This window comes from Talpa occidentalis, unplaced genomic scaffold (genome assembly GCF_014898055.3).
Source record: "Talpa occidentalis isolate TD23 unplaced genomic scaffold, MPIMG_talOcc4v2.1 talOcc4.11, whole genome shotgun sequence".
NCBI classification, from domain to species: Eukaryota; Metazoa; Chordata; class Mammalia; order Eulipotyphla; family Talpidae; genus Talpa; species Talpa occidentalis.
The window spans coordinates 38,922,141-38,935,966 of record NW_023601104.1 but is presented as its reverse complement, the minus strand read 5'-3'; positions in this window follow the sequence as shown (position 1 = coordinate 38,935,966).

Here is a 13,826-nt window from a genome sequence, read left to right as displayed (position 1 = left end):
AAATCTTACTGCCTCCAAAAAGGAAATATGCACCAAGTTTATGGTCAAAACACACACATGAACACACCTATTTAATTCTTAATAATCCAGCAGTAATCAACCAACTCAGTTACTAAGGTAATACACATGAAAACATTTAAAATCAAATATAATGAAAATATATATAAGTCCATGTGTACTAATGTCAAATGAGTGGCCCAAGAAGTGATGATAAGTCGTCAAGAGAAATGAGAAATAGATTTGGTAGACTTAAGGGGCGAGAAAATGTGTCAAAGAAAGAATGGGATCTGGGATCTGAATCGGACTTTGAAGAATTTCTTAAGACATTTTTAAAAAAAAGATTTATTTCTTATTTATGCGTGCAAGAACTGGGGTGTAGGCCAGAGTTGCAGGGGATGAGAGGATTCACCAGAGACAGAGGAGGGAGCAGAACAGGCAGACTGACTGAAATACACTGCTGAGGGGAGCAGTGGGCAATACAGGAGAGGTCTGCTGCGCCATGTGAGTTAGCTCCCTGCTCAGAGATCGAAGTCATGCTACAGTGACTGGTGCTAGTGCTGACTTTAACTCCTGCACCACCAGGGAGGCCCTATAAGGCAACTTTTAAATTAGGAATGAGAGAGCAGATTTTATTCCTCCACCCAAATTGACACTTAAATGATGTAAAAGCCATGTGAATAAAACCACGTCTCATTGTATTTCCAAACAAATTTCAGATATTTGAACATCTAGAGAGAAAAATAAATACTTCAAAGCACCAGAAAAGAGTGTGGTGAAAATGTATGTGCTTCAGGAGTGCAAATGGACATGAAGAAGCATGAAAGTATACATTAGCACTGGCGCAGTAAGTAGTCTAAGACTACAAAAAAAAAAAAAAGAGGGGCCCTGGGCTGGCCTCAGCACTCTCCTCAATGGTCACAAAGTCACAGGAGCCAGAGCTCCACTGTCCACACACGTGCTGTCCTCTTGTCTCAGCCCAAGATGTCCCAGAGGCTCCGGGTTTTCATATACCTAGGATGTGTGCGGGGCCCCCGGGCTGCCCCACTGGCTTGTCCTTCTCAATAGACTCCCTGGAGCAGAAGCTGAGTGTGCAAGCAGCTGGGAGGAAAGGCTTATGAGTGTGCTCACACCAAGCGTGCCCGCTCTCACATCACCATTTCCAGGACTTTTTCCTTTTCTGTTTCATTCTCTGAGCTCAAGCTTCAGTTTTCCTGTTATTTCCACTTGCTGATGTGTGCCCCTGCACCTACCTTCCCGTATCTCTGCCATTCTCTGCCCTTTCTTATTCACGTACATTCAAACGTGAATCCAGCCAGCAACCAGGGGCTCTCCATCTCCATCCTCATGGAGGTCAGGGTCTCAGTTGACCCCTACTAGACAATCAATCAGCTGCCCGAGGGAAGGACTTCTGTCAGGGCACAATGGACTGAGAATTCCCAGGAAAATCCTTTGCAGTGCGTGCTAGGGTTCAGGAAATGTGTTCAGTTTATCTCAGCCTCTGTGGCTCCTAGCCATTCTAGGACTCCCCATGTAAGTGGTCTCCCTATTTCTGTTTGCCTCTTCTGAGTTAGGAATGCACATGGAGAAGAAGGTAGAGTCCTGCCTCAGGAAAAGAAACTGACTGACCTGGCTATAGAATAGCAGTTAAGGAAAGAGATGGGGAAATAAGACAGATTTGTATCCTGAACTGAACCAGGATTTGGCCAGATCTTAAATTACAGATTTTTAAGAAACTTTACAAAGATTTCTAATTATGACAAAAACATAAGCAATACTAAAAATAGTATCTTTATCATCAGAGTGTTTGGGTGATGATGATAATGTTTATATAATGGTTAGCACAGGGCTTAACACAGGAATGCTTAATAATTTGGCATTATTACTTTTTTTTTATATATCACGGTGACACCTAAAATATATTTATCTCAGCTTCTTCAACTTCCATTTTTTTCCCCTTCATACTCCAAGCCTTTGCACTTGTAGGGCAGGATAATACCACGCTATCTGGATCGCTCCAGCAGAGCGCTGGAATTATCCACTTTCTGAAGCAGGTAAGATGAGGACTCAATGAGGTAAGGTGACCACAGAATGGCCTGGAGATCGGCATTCCACTAGATGTAAAATACCCAGCTTTCCTTTGAGGAACGCCTCTTTGGAGTAGTGGTGATTGATAGGCTGCATGGACTAGCAGGGGAGAAAGGATCCACCCTGCACTCATCTAGGAAAGATGACATTTTCCCCTAGAGTAGACGTTCCTTCATCTTTAGCATAGAGCACAGTACCTAAGACACCTCTGTTACTGCTCAGACTCCTGCAAAGAAAGTCTTGAAAATTCAGTAATCATAATTCTCATGAATTATGATTGGCCCATTGGCCCCTATGAACCTTGCTTGATCCCTTCTCCAAGGACATCGGCAGTCACAAGTGAGCAAAAGAAAAAGTGGAGAGAAAACAATGTTCCTTGACTGCAGAGCCCCCTGCGAGATGTTCGTGGGGGGAGGGAAGGTCACCTGAGTCTCTCAGGGCAAGTTCTGAATTCCTGAGACATGACCACAGGCGATTGTTTCAGATGAAGTGGGCATGTGAGCCTCTTCTGCTGCTGCCCCACTGCTGTCCTCTCCTCCCTTCTCTTCTTCCAACCCTCAAGTCTCCCTGCTCTCTCCCTCATCTCCCTTCTTCCCTGCTCTCCTGCCTTACCAGCATCACTTTGCCTTTCTCCTTACGCTCCCTCCTTCTTTTGCTTTTCCCACTGTCATCAACACTCTTAGACAGACTGCAGACCCTGCAATATATTAGTTCAGTCTTTCAAAGGTAATAAAATGCACTCTGAGTTGTCGATTTTGATATGGTCTAGTGGGTCTGGAGCATCCCCTGGTCCCCCTGTTTCAGCCTCAGGGTTGAGACAAGGAGAATGCTGACTCTGGACCTTACTGAGAGACCTTGGGAAACCCCCTCCCTCCGGCACAGTATCGACTAGATCAAAAGACAGAGCTATTGGCTTAAAATAATCAAGTGGGAGGCCTGGAACATTCTGATATGTGGAGACCAGGCACATACTGATCATGTACTCCCCATTATATCAGAGGTCTCTGCTGTCCCTAAGTGGGAACAGGTACAGATTTCTTTCTATTTCAAACTGTAATGATAAAAATCATGAGAGCAGCATGTTCAGGCTTCAGTAAACTGCAAGAACAAAATAAGCCTCTATGTTCACTAAGAAACACTTTTTAAAGGCTTCCATGTGCAGGGCCTCAGATAAGAATGTAACTACCCTTGAATGTCTTGGGTGACTTGTGAATCTCCTGGGGTACTGGCTTTCTGCGTACTCACAGGTGCTTCAGGTCCTTCCCACTGCTCTCTTCTGCCCTCTCCATCTGGGGGTCATATCCACTGATCCTTCTGCCAGGATGTCACAGGCCTGTCTCCACACTGGTCATGCTGCTTCAACACTGCTCAGCTTCGGGGACAGAGCACTGCTTCCCCTTTCCTTCAAGGTCTGTTATTGTCCAGAGCAGAGCTCAGCACTATCACTGATACAGCCTGATCAATCCCCTGCCAGGGAGCTACCCACACATGGCACAGGAGACCTCTCCTGTCTCGCCTGCTGCTCACCTCAGCAGTGTATTTCAGTTAATCCGCCTCTCTGCTCTCCATTCTGTCTCTGGTGAATCCTCTCACCCCCCGACCCCACACCTCTGGCCTATACCCCAACTTTTCTATGTTAAAAAAAAATCTTAAAGTTTAAATTTTAAGAAAATAGAAATTTAAAAAACTCAAACAGTATTAAAATATGTTGAAGTCACCATCCTCGTGTGAACCTCTTTGCCTCTGTGGATATTTCCAAAGTATAGAGTCCTAGAAACATTTTTGTTACTGAGGTTTCAGTTTTGTGATTATCCCTGAGATGTGCATTTGTTTTGTGCAATTTGCTATAAATATGTTAAACTTCAACTTTAAAGTCCATGTTTTCTGCATCAAGCAAAATTGCATTTTAAAACAATGGCCAAATTGACAGATTTTCCCCAAAAGAGGTATGCTAGGAGATACTTTCACAAAGACTTGCTCAACGTCCTTGTAATACATTAAAAAATTCCTTATGTCTGTCTGCTTGCTAATGAAATCAAGTATCTCTTTACTGGCAACATTCCTTTCTCTGGTGAACTTCCTATTCCTATCCTTAGCTTATTTTTCCACTGGGTTATGTATGTTTATTCATTAATTTTAGGAGCATATTATATCTTTCTTTTAGTATATACTGCAAATAGTTTTCATAATTGTATGTTTTGGTTTTTGTGCTTATCGTTATAGATTATTACTATGTTTCTTTTTCTGATGAATTTTTCTGTATATTCCTATGTATAGATATGTAAATCTGTATACACAAGTACAATCAGGTCTTATATAATTTTCACTATTTCTGTGTTCTTGTTTTGTTTTTGAAATGTTATCTCTTACTAACTCCAGAATTACAAAAAAATATTCCACTGCATTTGTATCAATATTAAAAAAAAAAAAAACTGTAACATCTAGTCCATCCTACATACATGGGGGTGGTAATGTTTTCATGTAGGTGCGTGGCAGGGAAAGGGATCTATAATTTTTGGTGATTCAGAGCCCACTGTCTCAAGCAAAATCTATGAAATATTATATTCTATAATATCCTATATTTCTATTTTCCTGCTATTCCTGATCGCTGAGAAGATCAAATGGTGAAATCAAACCAAAACAGTAGCTATATCTTAGTCTATAATTCTAAATTCACATGAAAACACAGGAAAAAATAAACATATCAGTTATATATAAATAACAAATCGTTAAAACAAATTTTAGAATCATTGGATAAGAAGATTAAGAAGGCATGAAAAAAAAGAAATTTGCAGAAAACTGCTCTCAATTGTAAAAGATCTCTGTCATTCCAGGGTGGAAAAAATGTCATATACACAGATTCATGTTATGATATCCTTCCATGCTTTTGTAACACATATTTAGTGCTTTGTCTTTGCTCTCCATCTTTTGGTGTGTGTAGGAAGTAAGCCTTCCGTAAGTCACTGGAATTCATTTAGTTTTTATTTGTGTGGTTGTGCCTGTACTTCCCACAGAAGGACATGAGCTCAAGTAGGCTAATCAGAGGACACACATCCTGGATTTGTTCAAGTGACAGAATCAAGGTCAATCAGAAAATCTCTCTTCCATGTTGGATAAGGTGGAAGAGGAAGGCTCTCCCTACTGTCACCCTAGTATAGTGACAGTCACATAACTGCCACTCCATGGAGAGGCCCTCATGCGGTGAAGTGAGCATGGAAAGCAGAGAGGAGCAGAGGAGACAAAAGACAAGAGTCCAGCCAAGTATTTCATTTCCTCCCCCTGCTGTGCCACTGGGAGTCCATCTTCTGGAGTCCACACACTTCCTCCGGGGTCAGGTAGAGTGCATGCCCTCTGTCCCTGGTAACCAGACATTCCCGCTAATGTAATATTAAAAGCTCCCTCTCCAAAATATGTGCTGATGAAAATGTTTATAAATATCTGGAAAACAGTTGGACTAGGAACACACGAGCTGGGAATACAGTACACTGTGCTCCAACGGTAGTTCCTGCGGCAGTGATTGTGATGGTGTGGTGCTTCCAGTCCTTTCAGTGAGGGTAGACTCTGTGTAAGCTTTCCTGTCTATTCTGGATCATTATATTTTCTAGTTTCACATGATTGTGTCTAATAGGAAAAACTTGCTGCCTGTATTTCCATACCAATTACTGCTGCTTAGAATTCTGTCTATTAAAATGGGGTCGAAAGTATCAGCTTAAATTTTTTTAAATCATACTTGCCCAATGGTTCATTCTATGATAAATGTATCAGTGCCCTTTTTAAAGATCTTATAATAGATGTGGAAAGTAAAATTATTAGCAATTGGAAAGATACAGTCTTTTTCCTTTTGTGATTGAGGCTTTATAATTTAAATGATCATAGCCCATTGATTTCTCATTGTAGGGTGTTTAAAAAACTTTTCTCTCTCGATTTCTATTTACTTTAAAATTTCATTTAATAATCTCTCTAAAATAGATACATCTCTATGTAAGGGCCCTATAACTCACTCACACTTTTAGTTCTTTACCTGTGGTGAACTACAGAGCCTGACTGAGACCCAAGACCTGATTTTAGGAGGAGAAGCCCCAGACAGACAACCTCCCTCCCAGCCGACAACTCTCAGCAGCCCTATCTCTTCCAGCAAGAGCAGAAGAGGACTCAAAAGGAGAGCTGGATGTGCCTGTTCAAAGCAACATTACTCCCATTAGCCACAAAGGGGAAATAGTACTAGGAAATTGCTTCTCAAACCTGAGTGGGTTAAGAATCACCCATGGACTTACTGAAACTACACAGTTCTGAGTCCATTAGAGAGACGTTGGTTAATTACTCTGAGGAAAGGCCAAGGGTACATCTATATTCTCAGGTTCCAGGGGCTTCTTCAGAGTGAGGTGGCCATGCAAAAAACTAAGAAACACAGCACTAACATGTTTCAAGTCAGTGCATTTGGTGCCCTTCTCTCTCTCTCTCTCTCTCTCTCTCTCTCACACACACACACACACACATACGCACACTGTCAAATGCCATTCCTGTCAGCTGGCCTAGGCAAACATTCTACTTATCTCTGTACTAACGCACTGATGATGAGGTCACAGTAAGTGCAGAGAGACCCACAGGATGGGGACAGTTTAGGAGGGTGAACCCCTGACCATAGCAGAGACACGAGACTCCACCTCTAACACACAAGATCTATCACAAGGCCAGTGAGGACCTCAGTGAAGAGCCAATCCAAGCCCCGAGGCGGGCAGAGGAGCTTGCAGAATAGACCACGCAGTTCCAGGCAGTGAAGGAAGGGTGAAGGCACAGCTAGAGGGAGCTCAGCCTGTGGGCCCATTGGCCTCTATGAAACTTGCTTGATCCCTTCTCCAAGGACATCGGCAGTCACGGGTGAGCAAAAGAAAAAGTGGAGCAAAAACTATGTTCCTTAAATCTGCAGAGCCCTCTGCAAGATGTTCATGGGGGGAGGGAAGGTTACCTGAGTCTCTCAGGGCAAGTTCTAAATTCCCGAGACGTGACCACAGGCTACTGCTTCAGATGAAGGGGACATGTGAGCCTCTGCTGCTGCTGCCCCACTGCTGTCCTCTCCTCCCGTCTCTTCAAGTCTCCCTGCTCTCTCCCTCATCTTTCTTCTTTCCTGTTCTCCCTCCTTGCCAGCATCACTTTGCCTTTCTCCTTTTCACTCCCTCCTTCTCTTGTTTTTCCCTCATCAACAATGTTGTAGACAGACTACAGACCCTGCAAGTTCATTCTCATCAACATTTCAACGTAAGTAAATAGACTCGAAGTTGCTGATTATAACATGATCCACAGTCTCAGAGCTCGAACAGCAATAGGCGGATGCACAGGGGTAGCAGCAGACACATTCTCACAGGAGAACCTGTCTCCTTGTCTTTTGTCTTCTCCAGGAAAATGATGTCCTCTCTGATCACCACAAAGGTTCTGCTTCTGCTCCTCCTTCTGCCACAGACACTAAAGTTCCAAATGATAAATTATCATATGCTGACAGAAGAAGAGATAGAAGACTATGAAGAGAGAATAGCAATGATACGAAGACAAAGGCAACTCAAACCACCTACCAAAGCTAAATTTGAAAGGACTTTCCTTGTGGATGGTGTGAGACCATTATATGATAGCAACTACTGCGATGATGAAACAAAGTCTAAAAATGTGCGAAATAGGTTCCTTTGTGTGCAAGAACATTTCTTCCTCCAAGAGTCCATTCAGAATGTGCAAAATCTGTGTAAAAATAAATTTGTGCCATGTAAGAATGGAGTGAAGAGATGTCACCGGAGCAAACATCCAGTAAAGGGAGTGTATTGTAAATTAAAAAGAGGAATCATCATGCCTGACTGTGAATTTGAATCTGTTTTCAGGAGGGGATTTGCACTTATCACTTGCCGATGGGAAAATGAAATCCGACAAATTATTCCTGAACGAGTAAATCATATTACCGAGATGTCAGGCTAACAGATATGTCATCACCAGGAGGCATCTTCTTCCCACAACCTTAGCAGAGTATTCTCCAAGAGCATGGGGGGTAAAACCCTCTCCTTCCTGATCCTCATAGTCAGAATTGTTTGTGGTGATTTGTTCCTCCTCATTTTACTCATCCACCTCCCACTCTTCTGCCGGCCACATAAGTAAGGACAACATAGATCCCACTCACACTGGGTGATCTAAGCGGGGGTTTCAAACAGGTCACATAATTGAGCACATTTTAATTTGCTTTGAGGATGCACATCCACAATGAAAGGCTAACAAGCACCAAGACGACAGGTAGTGGTTGTCTGAAGTGGGTTCCCAAATGTGTCCCTTTGCCAATCAGGTTAGGAGAAATAATAAAGTGCATTGAACCAGCAAAGTGTTCCTTGTATTGCTATGTTTTGTTTCTGCATTTCTGGGTCCAAGTTTTTTCTCCTGAATTATATTTTTCTGTGCAACACTTGGAATCATAAGATGGTGGAGTCCGTGAGTTGTTGTGCAAGTCATTTCCCCGACTACTGTTGCAGATATGTGGCTTGGTCTCCTCTTTTCATACAACATATGTGCTTGGGATATGAAGATGTAGACCCTAATTGCACATGTCCAGGATGAATGCCTTAGATATTCAGGAGAGCTCCCCAATGCTACCCTTTTTTTCTTTTTTTCCTGTTTTCAAGATTTATTTATTTATGCATACAAGAACTGGGGTACAGGCCAGAGATGCGGGGGGTGAGAGGATTCACCAGACAGAGTGGGGAACCGAACAGGCAGATTGACTGAAATTCACTGCTGAGGGGAGCAGTGGGCAAGACAGGAGAAGCCTGCTGCGCCATGTGGGTTGCTCCCTGGCCGGCTGGGGATGGAACTCATGCTGCAGAGGCTGCGGATTGCTTCACAGTGCGTTGCTTAACCCCTTGCACCACCAGGGAGGCCTGCTACCCTTTTATCAATTGCCCAATGCTACTCTTACAGATTCCCACATCTTGCCTTTAGCTTAGACTTAAACTTGAATTTAGCCTAAACTTCATTCTTCACAGAATTACAAGTGTACCTCCGTTTGGGGCAGTGTGCCATTTATTCACAAGTCCCCTTCTTCAGCTGAGAATATTCCACTTCCAAAAGTGCTGGAGAATTTCATGCTAAGAGAAATTCATCTGCCCATTTATGATTTCTCTCCTTTTGTTTGTGAAATTTCCTTTAATCATCAAGGTCCATAAATTATAGGAAATGGGATAAGGGCGGTGATGGGGGACAGTAAGGAGAGTATCCATTATTCTTGCACATTTCAGGACCTGGAATCTGTTCATCTCCTCCCATGCCTTATCCCCAACTCCCGCTCAGAGCTGTGGTTCTAATGTATCAAGCAGTTGATGGAAATAAGGACCAAAGTCCAGGTACTACCAGACCCCATTTCTGGACACCAGAAAACCAAACCTCTAGAAACCTTTGATCATTGGAAGCTCATGGTTTTTAATTGTGATCTCAGGAATGAGGATCATATTATACTTTGAGGAGTCTCCATGACACCCCCTTAGCCAAACCTCTAGTAATCAAAAAAGGAACCCCTGCACACAGGTCTGCTAGCATGTGTTATAGTCTGTCTTTGGGGGGAGGGGACCATATTCACCTCATCTACCCTAGCAACACAGGATAGAATATGTTTACCAGTATGGTTTAGAAAACTAAGAGCTACTTCTCTCCAGATAAATGATCTTGTCATAACATTTCAGATTTAGTCATGGAAATCAGGTAAGCGTTATTTGCACAGATGAATACTTCTATAAAATATTTCATAAGAAATCCAGACCCTTTCCTCCACTCCGTGGGTTCCCAGTTTTCTTCCTATTTAAGGCTGATTATTCCACTAAATGAGTTTCTGTGGCTTTCTACAAAAGTTACATAATCTTCTCTTAATCATGGTAAAACCTATAAAGAAAAGCAGGTACTTCTACAAAGTAAAAGTTCAGTAATCTTCAAAAGTGTCAAGGTTATAAAATATGTCACTGATTGGAGGAGAGTAAAACAATTAAATTCACGTGATCCTCAGAGAGTAACACAACATTAGTGAAACCACTGAAATACTCAGTAGAATCAAGACAACTCACTGAGACATCTCTATCTCCAGTTGTTATGCTTGGACACAAAGGCTATGCCAAGACAAAAGGTGATATTGTGTTGCTTGGTTGCTCAGTCTCAATTGGTCAGTTTGCTAAGTGGTTTGTCTATGTAAAACATGCTGTGTGTCCCAAAGTGTGAGGTCTAAGATGTTCTGCCATACAAGCCATCATACTGGATGACAAAAATGATTGCAGTCAGAAAACAGCTCTGTGGGTAATCAATCACTTGAAACATGCTGTAGGCTATTTTACTCACTGTAACTTTCAAAATGTTCTTGATAATCTCCCATCTGAAATGAGGAATCACTATGAAGGAATTCAGGCTGGTGGCCCCACACTGCTGTTGGTTAGACCCTTACTAGGGCTCAGGAGCCGCAGTCTGGTTGGGAAGGGCAGCACAGAGGCTGGAATTGCAGTGGAATTTTCATAAAATCAAAGCACACAAATATATTATGAGCACATCAGAGTTTTGTTCTATTTATTAATGAGAGAAACAGCAGAGGAAATGAAAAAGAGCTGGTTCCCCAGGTTTGAGATAAGAGGAATAAATACAGTTTATTTGTATTTAATGCAAATCCATGGAACAGAATTGAAAGTCCAGAAGTAAGCCTTCATATGTATCAATAACTAATTCATGAAAAAGGAGATATACCCATACAGTGGAAGAAGGAGTGTCATTTTAAGAAATGGTGCTGAGAAAGTAGGTGGCCACATGCCAAAGAATGAAGTGGAATCACTCTCTGACCCCATGCACACAAATGAATTCCAAATGGATTAAGGACTAAGTTAACGCAGGCCACAATAAATTATATAGGGTCTCGAACCCTCCACCCCTCTGCTGGGGCAGACCGGGCCCGCAGGGAGTGTGTCCCGCATCGCCATTTTAGAATAGGGACATTTCTTCAGTAAAGACTGCTTGAAACTGGCAGAAGGCTCCCAGAGGAGCCAGAGGTGAGCTGGGAAGTTTGCCCAAGATGCCGGCCAGTACCAGCAACACAGTGTCCCAATGCATACGGCAAATTAGAAAACAGACAGTAGGGAGTAGATAAATCACATGCAACCCAGCAACTCCTCAGGAAAAAAGCACACCACAAAAAGAAAACCAACCCCCAGATTGCAATGACAGTAACTTTGAAGAACTTCTGAGCCTTCCAGAAAGAGAATTTAAAATTGCCATGATTAAAAAACTGACAGAAGTCATAAAGGAAAACAATGATAAGGGAAAAATAATCAACGATCAGAAGAATGAAATTGAGTCCCTAAAGAGGGAAGTAAAAGAAATGCAGGAGATCAAAGAATTAATGGAGGCACTAAAGAACTCTGGGGAAAGCAATGAAAGCAGAATAGATGAAATGGAAGAATGAATAAATACTCTTGAAGACACAGAAATAAAAAGAACCAAAACAGAAAAGGAAAGAGAAGTACGAAGGAAAAAGAACGAAGAAAGACCTCGGGAACTACCTGACTCCATGAGGAAAGGAAATATAAGAGTTATAGGAATCCCAGAAGGAGAGGAGAGAGATGTAGGAACAGAGAAAATATTCAAGGAGATAATTGAAGAGAACTTCCCAAACGTGACGAAGGAGCTGAAAATTGATATACAAGAAGCAAGAAGAACACCAAACTTCCAAGACAAAAGGAAAAATACAGCAAGACACATAATAGTAAAGCTCCCAAGAATCCAGGACAAGGAAAAAATAATGAACCTGACAAGAGGGAAGAAACAGATAACATTCAAAGGAAAACCAATCAGACTGCAAGGACGGAGCAACATGGTGGCGAGGAGACGCTGAGAGTAAGATCTCCCATTAAAAAAAGTTAATAGGGAGGAAAAGCGGCAGGTCCCAGTGAGAACTGGGACACGGAAGATAAACGGACGACTCCAGCAAACTACCTGAAGAAGAAAGTTGCCATAAAAGAGGACTAGAAGGGAGGAAAGACCAGAACCCTGCTCCCCTCCCCCACCCACAGAGTCGGCACTCTCCAACCCGCAGAGAGGAGGAAAACAACAAACTAAAACTACCAACAAGAACAAACTACGCAGCAAGCGGGACTGGGAGTGGAAAGGAACTATTGCAGCCACCACACCCCGTGAACCGGAGCTGTGGAGAACCCTGCAGGATTCGCCGCAGCGGTGAGCGAACGGCTCCAGGCGCCATTACAGAATAACAAAGACTCTGGAGACCCGCACACAGCCCCAGGCCGGCCGGTAAACTTGCGTGGAAAAGCAGCGCTTGGCGCGCTTGAAAAGCAAATGCGGATCGGGATCGCTGCTGCCCAGGTCCCCGCGCCTGCGACCTAGGCTTGCAGGGAGACGCGCGGAGGCCCTCACTGGGGTGAAAGTCCCTCACTGAGTAAGCAGGAACCAGGCGCCCAGGCACGGGAGCGGGGTGCAAAAGGCGCCATTCCCGCGCCACTGAACTGGGCTACAGCCCGCATCCTGGACCTGAGGGCTTTGGAACTGAGACCCGGGGCACAAAATTCGGGGCGTGGGTTCTCCACGATGGTGGGGCACAAGGCAGACACAGCACCCCAAAGCCGTTGAGGTTTACCCTACCATTCTCGCTCTGTTCCCTGTCCCACGGGGTGGGGGGGGGTGAAAAACAGCCCCCCCAAGGACAATAGGAGAGATCTCTGGCGCCACCTAGCGACCAGGGGAAAAAAAGTCACTAACACCCCATAGAACAGGGAAATTTCTTAAGACTGCTTGAAAAGGGCAGAAGGCTCCCAGAGGAGACAGTGGCCAGCTGGGAAGTTAGCCCATGCCAGGCCCCTTCCGACCAGCAGTCTGAGCCCACAGAGGGAACAGGCACCCACGGCCGGGGCAGACCGGGCGCACAGAAGAGTGTGCCTGAGACCGGAAGCGCAGGGACTGAGTCCCGCATCGCCATTTTAGAACAGGGACATTTCTTCAGTAAAGACTGCCTGAAACCAGCAGAAAGCTCCCTCAGAAGCCAGAGATGGCTCCTGGAGGAGCCAGAGGGGAGCGGAGAAGTTCACTCAAGATGCCGGCCAGTCCGAGCAACACAGTGTCCCAATGCATACGACAAATTAGAAAACAGACAGTAGGGAGTAGAAGAACCACACGCAACCTAACAACTCCTCAGGAAAAAGCACACCACAAAAAGAAAACCACCCTCCAGATTACAGCGACAGTAACTTGGAAGAACTTCTGAGACTTCCAGAAAGAGAATTTAAAATTGCTGTGATTAAAAAACTGACAGAAGTCATAAAGGAAAACAATGATTTGAGAAAAATAATCAACAATCAGAAGAATGAAATTGAGTCTGTAAAGAGGGAAGCAAAAGAAACGCAGGAGATCAAAGAATTAATGGAGGAACTAAAGAACTCTGGGAAAAGCAATGAAAGCAGAATAGATGAAATGGAAGAATGAATAAGTACTCATGAAGACACAGAAATAAAAAGAACCAGAACAGAAAAGGAAAGAGAAGTACGAAGGAAAAAGAACGAAGAAAGACCTCGGGAACTACCTGACTCCATGAGGAAAGGAAATATAAGAGTTATAGGAATTCCAGAAGGAGAGGAGAGAGATGTAGGAACAGAGAAAATATTCCAGGAGATAATTGAACAGAACTTCCCAAATGTGAAGAAGGAGCTGAAAATTGATATACAAGAAGCAAGAAGAACACC